We start from the raw sequence: 18,665 nt of genomic DNA, 5'->3' as shown, positions 1-18,665 counted from the left end.
GTAGGATCCTCTCCCATATCTAACAGGCCTACAGATTCACGGTAGACTTATCTGGCACAAAGTCCCTGATGCACATTACAGTTTGCAGGTTCACCCAGTTTTCAGCTCCCCAGTACAAGAGAGCAAGAGCATCAAGTATATTTAGAGAATAATGGAAGAAAACAAAGGAAGGAGGTACTGACAGGACAGAAACAGGAAGAAAGCTGACATTTTGTTGTAAAGGAGAGCAAGACAAAGTCATAGAAAAACATGCTTCATGAGTTCTTCCATTAGAACTTAAATATTTAAAGTCCTGATGCTTTCAGGTAAACTTGAAATTAATTCTGAGGAGGACTACAAGAAAGTCAACAATATATTTGTCACCACTAGCTAAGAGAGGCTAGGATTTCAGTACACCCGTATTACTACTTCCAATTATTACTGAGAATTGTATAGTGAAGCATCAGAGCACGAAGTGAGGAAAAAGGAGAAAGACTATGAATTAAGTAACATTTCAAATACATGAAAAACTGATTACTACCTACAAATTCTACTGCTCACATCCTGCTTTTACCACACTACTTTTATTACATTCATTAGAAAGTTTTTGAAAGCAGTTAGCAGAAGCAAATCCAGCAGTATAAGCCAATTTCAGCTGATATTAGATAGATGGGATCTCAATCCAGTTTATTCAGCTTGCAGGACTCTCGTCACAACTTTGGCATTCTGGGTTTCTTCCCTCCCCTCCCCATCCACCACCATTACACACAGAATGCAAACTAATTTGTGCCTTTAACCCAAAGAATCTGCATTCAGAAACACATGGACAGTTAGCTGACCATAAAAGCACAAAGAGAGAGGTTCGAAACTCTGTCTGCTACAGGTATTTGAAGTGATAATGCAGAGAGGATGAGGCAGATAAAAATATGTGTCTTTCAAATAAGTTTGATAATTTTTGTCAAAGATTCATGGTGGTTTTGCAAGTATTCAAACTGAGTTAGTTCACACTGATTATCAATATACCTCAACTGTTGCAGCTGACAAATCTGAGAAAACAAAACTAGAGAGCCATCCTGGGATTTTGGCAGCAGCAATTCCTCTGACTACAAATAACTCACAGGATCACTTCTGTACCCTTGCCACAAGGGCACAGAATTTGTTACAGTTTACTTTATTGAGCATGGTGACTTCTTAGACTGGAAGCAGAGAGCAGAACCACCATGTATGGAAACAGAAGTGTCACCACTTCTGTTTGATGACATCACATCAAAAGGTTACCTTTACTTACAGCTGGATAGTCCGTCTACTTCTGATCTGAGCACTAGTGGACAGTTTCAAAGCTGCAATGATAGTTTAGACAGACACATCTTCACATATAGAGACAACATATAAAGCACTTTGGTCTCACCCAGGGAACTGACTATAACAACTTCCATATATTTTTCTTTTGAAGAACATACCAAGTTCAGTAGGCTATGTTAGAGGTAGCTATCATAAAATCCATCAGAGAAGTTCATTTGCGTCCTGTGTAGAGCTTAAGCTGCTTAATTAAGTTTCTTGACTTGGAAGAAGAGAAAACAAAAGTATAAATCAAGTTACAATACTCTTGAGACTCTATGGAGAAGAGAAAAAAAGTGAAGGGTCTTTGGCATCTTATTACAAGAACTCAGCAGATCTGATTTAGAACTCTCATAATGGCATCTCAACCTTTTCTGAAAGGTCAGGAGATACCTCATATTTAACAACACTCTAGTCTCCTAACACTTACGTAAACTACAGAACAACACAGATACAATAGTCATAAAACCACCAAAAATAAAGTCATTCAAAAACATGCAGAAATCTCTTAATGCATCTGTCTTTGCATTTTGGGGGTAAAAGAATCATAATTTTCACTACAATAAATCCCTCCCCAAAAGGTGGTTTTCTGCCTCTCAACTGCTATATTTCAACACCCTCTCTTGTGCAAACTGCTGGTAATGATTTTAGAAAGGCATTATAACTAACCATTTTTATGCAAGAACTTTTTTAACTGAGAAGTCACACAGCTTAAAAATATGGTATTACCATAGGCAATGACAGTATATCATAGTCACAAGAGATTAGTTCTGCTAATTAATACTCCTGTATTTCTTCTACATTCTTTGTCAACAGTAACAACAGTCAGTGAAGAGGTTTTAGAAATATTTTAGCTTTATATACTGAGTTAAATGTTTAAGTCAAAATTCCCTACATAAGAGGAAATAAAACCATCCACAGGAAACAAAGCAGCATCTTACTGATCGTAGATTGCTATGCTGACTCAAATGTCTTGTGAGCATAAAACCACAATAATGCAGTCACTGCATTCCATCAGACTGCAAGTATCTCTACATCTCATTTTTTCTACATTATGCTATTCAAGAACTAGCTGCCAGTCAGATCTTTGAATATCACCATTTGTACTGTGATGCCCGACAAATAGACACAAAGCCCACTAGCTGTAAGGAGAAAAAGACTAGCAGCATTTACCCATGAGATGGGCTAAGTACAGCTTATCCTAACAGGGTACAAAAGGCTGCAGAACAAAAGCCATATGTGATTTTGGAACAAATAAATAAGTTACACAACTTTAGATTCCTCCTTTTCTCTTATTTCCCACTGCAAAAGGTAGGCCCTCTTTAGCACAGCGATCAGAAATGGAAAGCTAGTGGAAGTCAAAGCCCAGGAGCTTGTACTTATGCTCTCCACATGCATTAGTGACTTCCCTCTTGCTATCACTTCATCCTGTGCAGCAGCAAGCAAAGAGTTTTAAGAAAAGTTCGATCTTTCTGCTTGGTTCCTCAAAACTTCTACACCAAAATTTCCAAGTGTGTTTTGAAGAATATCAGCAAAACAACAAAGCGTACAAATGATTCAAAAAAGTAACTACAACCAAATCAGTGGATCAAACTGGAAAACTGAATATAGTACACATGCGCTCTTGGCTGAAAAGCACTGAATTGCTGGCAAAACTCTTGCAGGTATTTTAGCCCTTTGCAGAATTACCAGCCCTTCGGGGTATCAGCATCAAAGACAGTTTTGTCATGTGAATGATGAGCATACTCTTGAAAAGTAAGTGTAGCCTATGGCAGTGCTTTTCAAGCTTCGAGACAGGTCAGTAAATCGAAAGGTTTTTCATGCAAAGGAAGATACACCTCAAAAGATAACAAGGCATTTCCCTTATTCTAGGGGGGTGAAAGGAGCAACAACTGTTTTCAAAACAAAAGCTTAGAAGCCCTGCATGGGAGCATATTCAGCTTAGCTGGATATTGCAACACAAGAGTCTTTATACTGTAATAACTTTGATGTAGGATCTATATTGGATTATCTCATTTGCAGCAATAACTGTATTGCCTATTTTTAAACAAAGAATTCTGAGGTAGCTGCTTCAATTTCAGCTAAACCCTGCATGTGATCACCTTCATATGCAGGAACAAGAAGCCTTCCATATTAACATAGTGTAGCATTTAAAAATCCCAGCTGTAGATCAGGTAACATTTTACTGCTCACAGTAGAGACAAAAAGCTTTGCAGATCTTTGCAGCGTATCACCATCAGCCCACTCTCAACTTATTATAAATGTTTCTTTAGCGATGACTAGCAGAGCAAAAGCTGTCTTTAATTCTTCAGTAGTACAGGACTTTGTAAACAACAGTCGTGTTTACTTTAGAGTCAATTCAAGGGGAGAACAAAAAAGACAAGAGAACAGAAGAAAACGAAGTGGGGAGGAGAAAGTTACAAAGGGCTTGGAACTGAAAGGATGAAGGGGAGAGAAAATACGGGGAACCATGCCTTTAGAGGATAACCTGAAATGGAGGGGATGGAAAGAAATCATACTCAAAACAGTACACCTACTGCTGTAAATGGAAGCCCAACTTCAGTTGCTTAAGTCTCAGTACAGACTACAGATACTCAGCCTGCTAACTTAAAGGCACAAGTACATTCTTGTTTTAAAGGTCCCATGATAGGAGTAATAGTTCAAAAGTACAGTCCTTAAATGATCCATGGACACAGAGTTGCCCACTGATATCACTGCTTTAATAAGCTCATATTTAGTGTTGAAGAAAAAAATTACAATCCTGTTAGCAGCCAAACTTGCTGTTCAAATGTTTGCACATACAAGATACATATGATCAAAGGTACAAAAGTCACACTCTACTCTCTGAGCTCACCAAGCCAGACAAAGAAATAATCAATCATAGTCAGAAACGTCTCAAGTGTCTCCAGCTCCAATTCACTCCTACAGTGGTACATTTTTCCTCCATGCCATCATAGTTCATATACCACTTCAGACTAATAACGCTCTGCAAAAATATATTTAAAGAAAACAAATTTATGTAATTTTACTTTATGCTCCTGAAAAGTATAAATAACTATAATTTTAAGCTTGCAAAAATCTGATGGCAAAACACTGTTTGTCTTCTATTAAAAAAAAAAAGACAACTGCTAATACCCTAACAATAGCAAACAAACAACTAGAAAAACCGTACAGGTGGAATTCCCATTAAAGCAGAATCTCGCTATAATATTTAATACTTATGAAGCTTTGTTTTGACAGATGTCAAAGTTGTTATTTTGTGATTTTGTTTCTCTTTCATTTTATAAAAGTATACATTGCAAAACTTTCCAACTTTGTTTCCACATAGAAGTCAAACCAACATTGTTTTGTTGTGTGAGAAAGTTACTCAAGTCTCTACAATATCAAGAAACTTCAGTAAGAGAACTTCCACACAATTATTCAAGAATCAGTTGCAATCTTGAACTATCAGAGAATAACACTATACCCATACACATCTGGACAAAAAGACTTAATTGCACAAAATAAGACATTTTTGCATTTGTGTAGCAAAACTAGACTAATCCAAAAGTTTCATTTGCCACAAAACACCACTGCAATGTGTAAGTGTATAGGAGCCCTCTTTCTCAAATCAGGATGAGATACTTTCAAGAATCAGTGTCATCTGATAGCAGACAAATGCCATCACAACACAACACTGTCCTGCAGACTCTACACACACACAGAGCAGCAGTAGACTTGGATTTAAGCAACTGACTCCAACACACTGGTGGGAGGAAAAGCCTGAAAGCAGCCAAAAGCTGCTCTTCCCTAAAAGAAATGAAAACCTCCGTACCCATGGGGAAAAAAAAAAAACCACAACCAAACAACCAAAACTTTGTCTCCCCCAAAAAAGGGTTCATCTTTATTCCATTTTATACTCAAAAAAATGAGTGTGAGGGAAGAACAAGCAAGATTTGACAAGCTGCAGAAGCCACAGGCAACACATAAGTACTACCTAATGCAGTGTAATTTGAAAAGGTTGATAAAGCAGGATATTCTTGTAAAAGAAGCTCTAAGCGGCTGCTGCACTACTAAATTTCAACTCAACTAATTACATGTTAAAAATTATTTAACTTTACTAAAATTAAAAGTAAAAACCAAAACAACTTTTCCCCCCCTAGGTTACCTCAAAGAGGAAAACTGCAAAAGTTAATTAAAAATTAATTCAAATTTCATAGAGAATAGCATCCAATAACAAATAGAAGGTAGACCAAAAGAAAATAGCATTCAAGGAAAATACAATTAATTCCTAGTAAAAATGTGGTTTCACTAAGGTTAGAAGCACCCAAAAAATCCCATGATGATGTAACTGCATTCTATAATACTGTCTTGCAGTAGCTCCTGATGCCTAAAACTTAAAGCACCTATTACAAGAACTAGGATAACTTCTTCATATATCATGTACAAATTCTAACACAAAATTCAAGTACTTCAGTCCTGCTTTGATTTTTATCATTGCTGAAAATACAGCAATTTCAGCTCTGAAGTGGTAGTTAAAAGCACAGTCCAGTATCAGGGGACTAAGGTCAGAGCAAAGAACTCACCCCCAACATGAACATGTGAAGTAAAAAAAACCCACCAAAACAAACCAAACAAACAAACAAAAAAAAAATCACAACAAAAAGAAACACCAAAACCACACACACTTTAAAAACTCCTTATAGAAGAAACAGGAGATTTTATATCAACACCATTTTCATGTCAACCAGCCTAACTTTAAGTTCTTAAATAAAAGTATTAATTAACCATCTCTCCTAATGATAACCCATGAAACAGACAATACAAAAGACAGATTTACAATACTTTAATCAACTTATTTTTGTTAGGTTCCTGTTTGCTCTGAACTGCAGGAAAGTCATTTGACCTACACCTAAATGACAATCATGTAAAGATCCCTTCCAACCCAAACTGTTCCAGGTCATCTAGTCCAACCCCCCTGCAATGAGCAGGGACATTTTCAACTAGATCAGGTTGCTCAGAGCCCCATCCAACCTGACCTTGAATGTTTCCAGGGATGGGGCATCTACCACCTCTCTGGGCAACCTGTCCAGTGTTTCACCACCCTCATTGTAAAAAAATGTCTTCCTTCTAGCTAGTCTAAATCTCTTTTAGTTTAAAACCATTACCCCTCGTCCTGTCGCAACAGGACCTGCTAAGAATTTTTTCTCCAAGCATTTTTCTCACCTACATCACAGGGTTGAAGTATTCCCAAAAATCACTTATATAGAGTTTCATTTCTGCTTCAGTAAAAAGAACAATGTGCTGATAATACTGTAAACTTTTTTTGCCCCCAATACGTCAAGTATTCAGTCTCTACTGTAAGTCATTATTCTATTCTGCAGTTATGGAACTTCAATAAGATCCTTACTTTCTGAAATGACACTGGGACTAAATTCAACTGACCCAAAAAAAGCAATGTTTTAATATGCTATGTGTTTCCCCTTTTCTACTGAGTGGAATTAAGAGATAAAGACTGAGAATACGGATTTCAGTCTTCAGAAATGTGTCTTACTCTTCTGAATGAAAATATTTAAATGTATTTGGATAAAGTTACAATTGTCTCACATTGTAAGGAAATACCATACTCAAGGCAGGGGGTAAGAAAAAAAAAAAAAATCTTTAAGTGCACAGATCTCATTAAACATTAATTGCTTTCTAGAAGACACATCCTCAAGCACACAAAGAGTAGAGAAAACATACTGTAAAAGTGTGCCCAAATATCCAACAGCTCAAGTTAATTAATATGAGATAATTAGAGGTCCAAAACAGGTTTAATACTAAAATCACTTGCAATTGGGGTTAGTAAAGAAGGAGTAGTAGCATTGTTATGTAGCAATCCCAGGCTTGATCCAAGCAGCTGCCTCTGACACTTGTGTAGCTAACCTCTTGTCAAAGATTAATGCATTACAAAAGCATTGACTACAGAAGGGACAAAGCAGCCTTTGGACCAAACATGGGTTTCAGTATGAAGTTTATGCTACAACATTCTTTGCGTTTTGGGTGTGGGTTTCTTTCTCCTCTTTACCTCCAGACATTAGATTTGCTTCAGATTCACGGTCCAATAATGCAACATCCTAGCAGGGAAAGTACCCAACAAGCCTTACAAGAAAAAGGATCCAGTCCTCTAAGAGAAGATCAATGATAGAGGCATACTATTTTGCCATATTTCTTTAACTGGTTGATGATGGAACAACTTTTAAGTACAGCATTTAAGTATAACTTCAAAAGGAGGAAGCCAAACAGAAGATAAAACAGCTTCTTTCAACTGAGTAAACAGCAAACAGTTAATTTACAAACAGTGTCTACAAAGTACAAAACACTGCATTTGGAAATTGAACAAGAACTTCCAGATCCAAAATTGAAATGTTCAACCTCAAACGAGTTTGCAGGACATACTCAGAATAGTCTAAAATATTTTACTAATGAATCTTTGCTTTTGTGAGTAACTGGAAGCAATAAAAATGTTTTAACATATGTGAAAGCCAAGTGTGTATTTTTATCATCAGATTTTAATTTTGGCTTGATTTTCAGAAATAGGGTATGTTCTGAGCCAATCAGAATTTAAAGGTCTGCCTATTACCAATTCAAAAGCTTGCAACAAGAATATATATTTTAAATCACATACACAGGATAACAGTATTTCAAATTAGAAAAAGGTGTTCTAATTTTCCATTGCAGTAAGAGATCACATCATGCATTTTAAATACATACTGAAGAATGTTATTAAAAATACAAAAACTGTGTTCTTAAAACGTTGTAGTCAAATTCTTATCCAGGCCACTAAAAAGAATACCACAGTTACAGTCTATACTTCTCAAGCCACAGTAATGGGATAGCAGTAATTTACAGTAAAATCTGGTGTTACATTTAGCTGTACAACACTACTAATTACAGAGTAATTTCAACAATAAATATTTGGTTAAACTCTGCTTTGTCATCAGTGCAAGCAATTTGAGATGAAACTGATCTTTCAGAGACTCCACACTTCTTTTTTAGAATCTATTTTTATTTTCTGGTAACTGAACATCTTTTCCGACGAACATTTCTCCAGAACTAGTGCTTTGCAAACAGAAAACCGCATAGGCAATGTCAGAAGCAAAAGGGAAGATTCAAACCTAGAGCACCAACGCAATCCATAGTTCCCTTTAAACTGTCCTTAGCTTACCCTATTTTACTGTTCAATGCCAAAGTCTTCTAACAATGACCTTACAGAGCACACAGGCTGCATCACTTAGTAACAGCAAGGTAAGTGAAAAGACAGGCCATATCACACCCTTTGGAAAGAACCCAGGGAGAAGAAATGAAGACACAGACAAATATGAGCACCATGATAGATATAATACCAAATAAAACACTCGGTTAACCCCCAGCCACTGACAAAGCACTCTCCAGTTTTAAAGATAGGATCCTCCTGCAATGCTCCTTCACAACAAGCTCTCTGAAGAGCCAAGCTACTGTTAATAAAAGCACTACATAGATGAACAGCAGTAGTATCTTATCTCCATTAGGAAAAAAAAAAAAAAACACAACAAAAAAAAACCAACAAAACACTACCACCTGCTTCTGAGAATATTCAGAGCCATTCAATCAGTATTTATAGAGAAGGTCAACTTAACAGAAGTCAGTCTTTCAAAGTATCTCATACTCGAGTCCAGTCACAAAACATCATGCCACCACCAAAGGAAGTCATGCTGTGCAGAGAAAAAAAAAATCTGAAATTCTCCTTTATGAGACCTTATAAACATTACCTATAATTGAGTCCTCTACTCTTACAAGAACGAGTAAAGATCCAGCACCAGCTTTCCTCCAGAACTAGGAAAAAACCCAGGATACAGGAGCGTAAAAGGCAAGAAGGTGAAGAGAATTATTTGAGAAGAGAAACAAGATTTGAGTTTTGTTTTGTTGGGGTTTGAAGTTTTACATATCAAGTCCATAGATTTATTCTGATTGTTTCTATTTTCGAAGTGGTATGTCAGGTGTAAGGAACTACATAAAGAATATAAAATGGAGAAACAAAGTCATGAGCTGTAAACTGGAATTAGAGAGTACTATTCAGCATTATCAGCAATGCCTACACAGCTTGCTGAGCAGGTAGCAGCACTTACAGAGTTGATGTAATGCGGTGTTTGCATAGTGCCATTAGACACTACCGCAACAGAAAAACTTATTTTTCCTCAAGACTTAAAATAAACAAGCATGTATTCTTGCTGAGCTGTCCCACTTGCATTACATGCAAGTCTATAATTTCATACTGTACACAGAACATACTTTTCTCATTTCACTAGCCAAACAGAACAGCTAGTTTTTGATTACCCAATAGTAATTAATCAATATTCTGTTGAATATTGATTGCCTTCGCTTAGTCTGTAAATCTTTACAAAGTACTCAAATACAAGGTGAAGTCTATGGAGGAAATAAGTCACTAGTAAAATTACCTTCACAGCAGAGTTTCATACATTTTTAAATTAAGAATCCAAGACTTGCTAAAAGTCAAAATATTTACTGTATTACTAATACATTCTTCCCTGTATAATGTTATAAAACTGACAAACCATATAAATTTATCACATCAACAGCAAAAATATTTGAGAAGTTAAAACAAAACACCAGACTTTACCTATTTAGTAAATTCCTACAGTGAATTCTCTGATATTAAAAAAAAAAAATTAAAAAAAAAAAATCACAAGTTACCTCTAACTCCAATACAAGTCTTGAAGATTACTAGAATGCAATCAACTATGACAACTGGATAACAGCACAGTATCTTCTTTACCTACAAGAGAGAGTTAAATTTGGAGTCAAATTACACCAAAAATTATCCCAGCAACTCAGTGAATTAGAAAACCAGATAAGTGAAATTGAACTGTGCTTAAATGAGAAATATATTTTTAAAATGTGAACACCCTTCCAAATAGCAATAGAAAAATACAGTCATTTAAACATGTACTTCGATTTTACCTCTCTCAAAACAACAGAATAAAGTGTGGCAGTTTATGATAAATCTAATGCTCTTAAAGTCAAGAGGAGTCTTTTATTTCAATTCAGAAGGCCAGAACCAACCCCTTACAATGCAGTTTGACTTATATAACCCAGGCTATAACACAATCACACACTCCCACATCCTCTTTTCTCTCTCCCATCCCCTTTCTTGAGTCCAGCTATTGTGCAAGTTTACAATGAACAGTTTTCCAACATTGCTTTTCTTGGGTTAATTTTGCCTGCAACGAGGAATAAAGTCCACCTTCCCTCTTCTCTCTCCCCACCAACTTAAGACCAATTCCAAAATGAAATGGCTATTTGAATTAGTACATCTTTCTCAGGAAAGCATTCAATCTTGCTTTAAAAATATCTAATGGCAAATAAACTATACGCTACAGCCTTTGGTAAAATAATTTTTACCCTACTGAAATTTACACACGGTAAAATAAAATGTAGAAAACTCATCCTCTTTCAATAATTAGAGTAATGCTGTACACTACAGACATAACTATTAAAAATATAAGCCATTTAGATCCTTTTCCTGCCACTGAATCCTTCCATAGCCACTATCATCTGCTCTTGTCCACATTACTGGTACATCTATCACCATTTTATTTTGCTCCCTCCCTTTTTAATCCTTAAATAGGTCAATCTCTTGTACTGAAACATGTTTCTTGTAATTTTTAAAATTATTTCAGGTTATTACTATAGACTTTCTAAGGCGTAATGACAAAAGTGAACACAGAATTCAAAAAGGAATGCCATAAGCACCAAATACAGAAAGATTTTATTACCTTGTCATGTATTTTATATGTTGTTTGTATATCTAGTTTTATTTTTTGAATGACTTAAAGAGATCTTATGTTCAAATTATTATTAACCACAACCCACAATATCTCCTTTAAATGTCTGTACTTCCCAGAACACTTTCCCATTCTCCACCCATGACCCACATTCTTCATCCTTAAATGTATGGTTCAGGACTTGGCCACATGAAAAATGCGTATTTTGCTTATATTCACACTCACTAAATGATTCAGATTACATGGAATACAATAAGGAATACAATTATTCTTCAGGTTACCCTCTCTAAATGAGACCTATTCAGTGTTGTCACTGAAACCCCATTAACAGACATCAACAAGTCAGACTGGCTTCAGAGAGTTGCCTTTGTTTGCTCCTACTTTTTGAGTTATATCGAAAAGCAGTAATAAAATCAGAAACTTAGTATGAATTGACTGCAATTGCTGCAGACTTAGCAAATTAGAAGTGGAACAAAAGATATATTTCCAAAGGAATGAAGTACAGAAGTCTATTCCACACAGCCCTAGCTGTTAAGAAGATTCAACTCTCCCTCTTCTCCACTTTCAACACTGTGTGCACACAAAATAGGTACATTTTTGAAAGTCTCATCCAGAGTATTCTAAATGACATTATTACAATGCAAGCTCATCTGTCACAGGTACAAACTGTTGATATAAACTCCGAGATCCATAACCTCTGAAAACACAGAAGGGAAGGTCATACTCTAAGACCAAAGGGAATCAACCTCAGCAAAGCGTTGCAATTTAAGCAAGAGAAAGCAGCTCAACTTCCCACCATAGAGGTTAACACCAGATAGAAAACAGCGTGGCAAGCAGAAATGGAAACTTGTTGGAAGAGAGAAGAGTAGCAGCTGAAGCAGAATGCTTTGGCTGAATAGCCTTTCAGGGCCATTCCTGCATAACCCAGGATGCCACAAAACTGGCTCTGAACTGGGTCTGTTCTATAACCGCTTGGCTCTGCAGGTTAGGGACTGAATTTATCTGCTGGTTCAAACTTAAAAATATTATGGGAAAGGATGCAGCTTTATTTTTTAGATAGCTCCTGTTTAAAAAGTACTTTGCCATTTCTAACTCTGCAGGCCTGGAAATATGCAAGTTTATGAGAATTTGCTGAAGGCTAAGTTTTCCAGAACTACATGCTTATTGCATTTCACTAACACTCTGGAAGCACCCATGCTAGCAGACAGGAAAATGAGGCAGTAAAGCTAAGCAAAGCACTATCTGTCAATGAAAAAGCTATAAATTACATGGTTTTAATTAAAAATTGGTCTTAGACAGCTTTACAAGAAAAAAAAAAATCGTAATTGAACTGTTTGCTAGTTATTACTGGTATCAAAGCACCTTAACCTAAATTTACTCCCTAGATGGCTACTACTTGTTCCCTGGCAGTAATTTACTTCAGAAGCTGTTTCTGGAAATCATAATCATTAAGATGACAAACCCTCAAACCAACTCCCTTTATGTCAATCAGCAATCATTCATACAGTAACCTTCTTTAAGTCCATTCTAGCCATGCACATGCGTGCACAATACTATTAACATCAAAAGGGATTAGCTTCAACTCAGTGGGATCTTCATCTGTGCAAAAATGCTGCACCAAAAATGTTACCACAGTGTTAATAGCTCTTTTGAAAGTATTCAGACTTCACAGTACTGTAATCAAAGCCTTACAAAAGAACAATAATAGGAAAAGAACTTTGGACTTAAATTTATAAATAACATCTCAATTTTTTTTAAAGACCTCAGTGCATAGTGTGCACACAGAGGCCAGGTCATCACATCTTGAAAGGTGGACTGTTTTGGTTTGTTTTTTTTTTTTTTTTTTTTTTAATAGCAGATTCTGCACTGATTTTTATTCTAATCCTGAAGAGGAAGGAAATTAGGGATGTACAGTCGTCCTCAGTTTCATCCTCTACCTAATTATTGATAAACAGCTTCACTGCAGGGTCCTATTTAGCTCATTTTGCGGCTCACTTACAGCTCAAAGAAAGAAACAGCCCAAGATACAAACAGATGAAGTTGTCAGAATGAGAAGTGGTGCTCGAGGAGGAAAAAAAATTTAAAAAAAACTCCTCCCCTCGCGCAGCAGTCATAGGACGGGTGCGGGAGAGTCACCGACAAAAATCAGGACAGACTTGGGGGGGGGGGAAACACCCCTCTCCTTCTTGCCCGGCAGCCTCGGACCAGGAACTGGGAGACCCAAAAAGCGCAGCAGATGCGGGGACAGGGACGGCGGCGGCCGCGGGAGCGCGTCTAGCCCCCGGGCCGGGCCGCCCGGACGTGCCGCCCCCCGGCGGGGCGGGCTGGCGGGGCGCGGCAGCGGGCGGCCGGAGGCTGCGGGCGCTGCCCGCGGCGGCAGCCCCGCTAAGGAGATTTCAAACGGAGCGGTGAGGAGAGGCTCCGCAGGGCGGCCAGCGCCCGAACCCCCGCGGGAAAGAGACAGGGAGGGAGGGAGGGAAGAGTCAGCCCCCTCAGAGTCCCCTGCCCGCCCGGGGAGAAGGGAAAGGCCCCACCGCACCGAGGGGATCTCCCCTGCCGCGGCCGGCGCTCCGGACGCGCTTCCTCGGGGCCGCTGCCGCCCCCTGCTGTCCCCGCTCCTCCCACGGCCGGCCCCAGCTCTGACAGCCCCCGACCGCTCAGGGCCAGGAGGGAGGGGGCAGCTCTGCCCGTAGGACGAGCGCTCGGGCCCGGCCCGGCCCGGCCCCACCCGCGGCGGACGGAGCGGAACGGGAGGAAAACGCCGACGGGTCCGGAGCACAGCGGCCCCCCGACCGCCCCCGCCTCTCCCCGCAGCGCTACGGCTGCCCGGCGCCCTCCTCCCCGCCACCCCTCCTCCCCACTCCTCATCACCAGCAAGAGGCCGCACTCCCCCCAAGGACCCGCTCCTCACCGGTACCTGCCGTCCAAACGGCCACCGCTGCTGCCGCTGCTCCCGCTCCCACACGAAATTGAAGTTCCCCAACCGCAGCCGTCAGCCCAGCCCGGGAGAAACCCCCGCCGGCCCCGCCCTCCGGCCAATCCGCGCCCCGCCCGCCCCACCCCTCGGCCAATCCGCGCCCCGCCCGCCCCCGCGCCCCGCCCCCGGCTCCTCCTCAGCCGGCCCTCCCCGGCGTCGGCCCGCCGGCTGCCCGCTCCGCCCCCGCCCTCGCTGCCGAGCCCTCCCCCCACCCCGCTCCGCCGCCATTGGCTGGAGCAAGCGTCAATCGTCAGAGTGGGAGCTTCACCCCCGCTCCCTCCTCCGGGCTATTTCTAACGGCTGCTGCCAGTCAGGGGTGTGGGGGTTTGGTCTGGTCTGCAGCTGTAGACGGGGACGGGGACGGGGACGGGGACGGGGACGGGGACGGGGACGGGGACGGGGACGGGGACGGGGACGGGGACGGGGACGGGGACGGGGACGGGGCACGCTACTGCAGCGTGGGCACTCGCACCGGGAGGGGTGGTTGCCGGGGAGCGCCGCTGGCCAGCCAGGACTCCTGGCGAGCGGCGCGGGGTGCCGCTCGGCGCCGGCCGTGCGGGCGGTGAGGTGATGCTGTCCCGCAGCGCCTGTGGCAGCGGGGTCTCTACGCAGGCTCGTAAATCCGCTGGCGTTCGGCGGAGTGGGCTCTTGTGGGTGCGGAGGAGGCCAGCGGCACCGCGGGATGCGCGGGCGGGGAGCGCAGCGGCGGCCGGGGGGAGGCGGCCGCCCCTGTTGGTCCAGCTCTCCTCAGATCCCGTGTTGGAGCTACCTCCAGGCGGGCGCCCCCCGCACGGAAAGGACATGGACACACCGGAGGGAGCTCAGCGGGGTTCCCGGGGTGCCTGGGCCGGAGACCCCCTCCTGTGCAGGGCTGGTTCAGCCTGGGGAAGATTTGGTGCTGGGGGGCTAACAGCAGCCCCCCAGCACCCGTGGGGAGGGGGTCGAGAAGACACAGCCAGACTGCACGGTGGGAGGCTGAGGGATAGCGGGTGTGAGCTGAAATGAGAGGTTCAGGCTGGGTGGAAGAAAAAGCGTTTTCATGCTGAGGACAGTGGGGCAACAGAGGGGGTTCCTCGGGGTTTTTCCACACCTGAGCGGACACAGCCCTGAGCAGCCTGGTCTGGCCATGCTGCTGGCCCTGCTGTGAGCAGGAGGTTGGACCGGACACCTCCTTACAACCTGAATTTTGTGATGACCTACAGACCTGATGAGGGTTGCCCTCCTCTTTGGTAAAAATCTTTTGAATGCCTTTGTGGATGCTGACTGCTGGAAGGCCTGGGTATGAAAAACCTGATGGGAGCGTAAGGGCAGCTGCTGCACTGTACAGGCTGCAGGCCCCAGGAGTGCTGGGGGTAGTCTGCCCTTGGCACCTTCCCCACCTAAGGGCAAGTCTGTGACCCTAGCCCTTTGGGCTCTCCTTTAAACCCTGTATGAGCCCTTTCATTGTCTTTATAACTTATGTTCCAGCATCTGAAAGGTGTGTCAAATCTTGGACCAAGAGGTGATGCTCTGGACTGTAATTTGTGCATATGTGTACAAGAAGGAAAGAAAAAGCTGGGAGAGAAGTAGTAGTACTAACTGGTGTAAAAAAACAAACAAACAAAAAAAAAACCAAACACAAAAACCCAAACCAAAACAACTGTCTGGTTAAGAAGGCAAGGCCTCTTTTACCTTTGATTTTTTTTTTCCCCCATTAAGAAAATTATTTATGTTACACGCAAAATCCAGCACATGGTATGTTGCCTGTACAATTTTAATTCATCCCTTTTATGCATTATAACTGAAAGTTAGCTACAGACTTCCACCTCACCCTCATATACACACAAAGTCATGCCTTTTTTAGTGCACAGAATACAGTTTCCTACTTTGGAGTGGAGCTGTGCAGTAAAATAAGCTATTTTCTATGTAATCCCTGTGTGATTGCTAGGAAAATTAGAAGGGGGGGGGGGGGGTAAGAGCAGGATCATGAGAGGCTGCTGAGAGTTCTTTACAGAATTCTGAAGAAATTGTAAGATACTAAGTTTTCTTTATCTTTTTTTTTTTTTTTTTATGATGCTATGTGCCACATTGCTGGAATCTGATTTTGTGAAGGGTTTGAGGGATGTGTTTTCACAATGCCAATCTTAAGATGCTGGGGCCGCATTTAGAGTAGCTTGCTGTTGAAAATGAAGTCAACAGGCAATATACCATAAATATTCTGTGCATTTCATAATGCGTAAGATCAAGAAATCAAGTCCTATTAGACACTGATGAAAATCTTTTCTTTAATCTTGGTGCTTCAGAAGTAAAAGCAACCCTGAAGCTCATGGGAGTGCTGTTAAAGGAAATTAATGTAAGCATACAGAGAAGCAATGAGTCGGCAATGAATAGAGAGCAAACAGTATTAGATATCTGTGCTTAATTCAGCATTGTTCATTCTGCATCCAGTGAAAGAGGTTAGAGACCAATAATTAAGGAATTATAACGGATGTGCACAAGCAGTTTTAATTGTTACTAGCTATATTGCTTGATGTTGCAATCTTGTTTATTATAGTGTGTAATTTAAATAAAGCTAATGAAGCATTTTCAGTATCTCTAGCTCCACATTTGAAAAAAAGCATCAAAAAAGCCTTTAATTCTTTCAAAGAAGAGATGAAGTATCATTTTTCTTTTTCAGGAAAACCAGTCACTGTGGTTCTTTCTTTGATAATAGATGCTACAATTACCACAATACCAACTAGGTTAGGATTTTATCTTTAGATGCTTTTTATATGCAGAACAGTCTCTAAAACTCTGTGTATGATCTTCCCTAGTTCATTCCTCAGATGCTTTAACATCTCTCAGCATGAAGGAATGATAGCAGAATATGCTCCAGTTCTTCAAGAAAATAATACAGCAGCTTTACATGCCTTCCTAAAAACAGTAACCACTACTTTTAAAGGCTTAATTTACCAACAGAATGGAGACACCTGGTCTCTGCAGTTTTTGGAGGTTACTTGATTTTGCACTATCCAAACTGCTTTTTCTTATTACTAGCACTTGTGTGGCTGCCAGTATTTAATACCATTGGCCTGAGCAAGTTTAATTGGCACAGTAATAAAAACAGCTGTGCCTGCAACAATCTTGTCTTCAATAAGGTTCACAATGTTGCTAAAACCAGTGGAAATGCCTGTAGTGAAACTTCCCTAGATTAGAAAATTTGTGAAGACTTTAAAAGTAACTGCTTCAGAGTTGCCTCTTTTTGCTTCTTTCCTCAGAGAGACTCAGACACCTCTGCTGAGAACCCCAGTTAGCAGTGCTCCCCAGAGAGGTTTATTTACGCTGATGTTTCTTCTCACGCCGGTTTTAGGCTATTTGTTTCTGGAAAAATCTGCTGCATCATAACAAACTTCTCTGTTGTACAATTTTGGAAGAGTAAATGGTGTAGAAGTTTCATTGGTTTAAAAAGCTATGTTTTAGAAAATATAAAAACTAATACAATTTTTGGCATATGCTTTTCCTTAACTCTTTTACTGTGAGATGTGCATTGCCTAAGGAGTTGAAGGATGTAGATAATTTCATAAGCAGAGAGATGAAATATCTGGGTAGCCAAATTAAGTCTATGTCATTCTGTCTTCAGCATGTCAGGTGGTGATTTTCATAGTCTGCTAATTTTTAGGAGATGTACTGCTGCTGCACTAGCACTAGAGAAATTCCATAAATCCAGTTTGAAATATTCTCCTCCCCTCTCTCTCCACTTTTCAGAGTTCACATCTAAATTTTGTGTAGGTGCCACAGTGATAAGAACTCTTACCGATCTGTTGTTGCACTCAATGTGCAAAATTTTTGAAAGTGCTGATCCAACCAAAGCACTGCTTAACAGAAATAAAGACTGCAGCAATACAACTGAATGTAAGCATAGCAAATTTTAAACCTCATATTGGAGCTGCCATCTGTACAGATTATAAATTTGTAGTCAAAATGGCCGTTTGCTCAACTCTTGGCACCAGTAGGCTCCTTGGCTTTACCTAAATTACACTAATGTACTCCTCCTTTATACTGTTCATCCTACAAAGACTTCACATTAGCCTGCCAGCACAGCCATCAGCAGTCTGTTACAAAAGAGAATAAATGAGGGGAAAAATACCCATTTCCAGTTGTAAACTATTTGATGTTAAATGAAAACAAGGCATAAGGAAAAATACTCATGCTGCTGTCTTGTAAGTATTTCTCCATTTTTGAGAAGAAACAAATGAAAAAAAAGTTCTAAGAAATGGCTGAAGTAAATACGATAAAAATGCATAATCTAGTCCTACCACAATAATATAACTATTGTTAAACTTAGTTTTTAGTTACTTCAGGTATTCAGCACCACCATTGTGGTTTTTAATGCGTAAAATTCTGAGTGGTTTAGAAACTGGTCTTGAAAGATTGTATCTCTCCTTCTTCTCTAAAGTTTTCTTAAAGGTGGGAATAAGCTTTTAGAAGGCTGTTTTCTGTAAAGGAAATTTATCTGTCTCCTTTTTGTCCAGAGTTCCGTCTGCTGTCATGTCTGCTGGCATCCCGCGAGGTTCCTAGCATTGAAAAAGCATGTGAAAATATCTTCTATA

At 40.5% G+C, this 18,665-nt stretch overlaps 1 protein-coding gene across 1 annotated transcript in view; it reads right to left on the bottom strand.

Moving 5' to 3' along the window:
* The window catches only part of EPB41L2 (erythrocyte membrane protein band 4.1 like 2), a 125,764-nt gene extending 111,672 nt beyond the window's left edge, over positions 1-14,092 (bottom strand). Inside the window, exon 1 of the mRNA XM_082480852.1 lies at positions 14,032-14,092. The gene's annotated coding sequence lies outside the window, so the exon portion shown is untranslated. The remainder of the gene's footprint in view (positions 1-14,031) is intronic.
* Positions 14,093-18,665: the final 4,573 nt, after the last annotated feature.

The sequence above is a fragment of the Vanellus vanellus genome, assembly GCF_965231255.1.
Source record: "Vanellus vanellus genome assembly, chromosome: 3".
Lineage (NCBI taxonomy): Eukaryota > Metazoa > Chordata > Aves > Charadriiformes > Charadriidae > Vanellus > Vanellus vanellus.
This window is presented reverse-complemented; position numbering and strand designations above follow the sequence as displayed.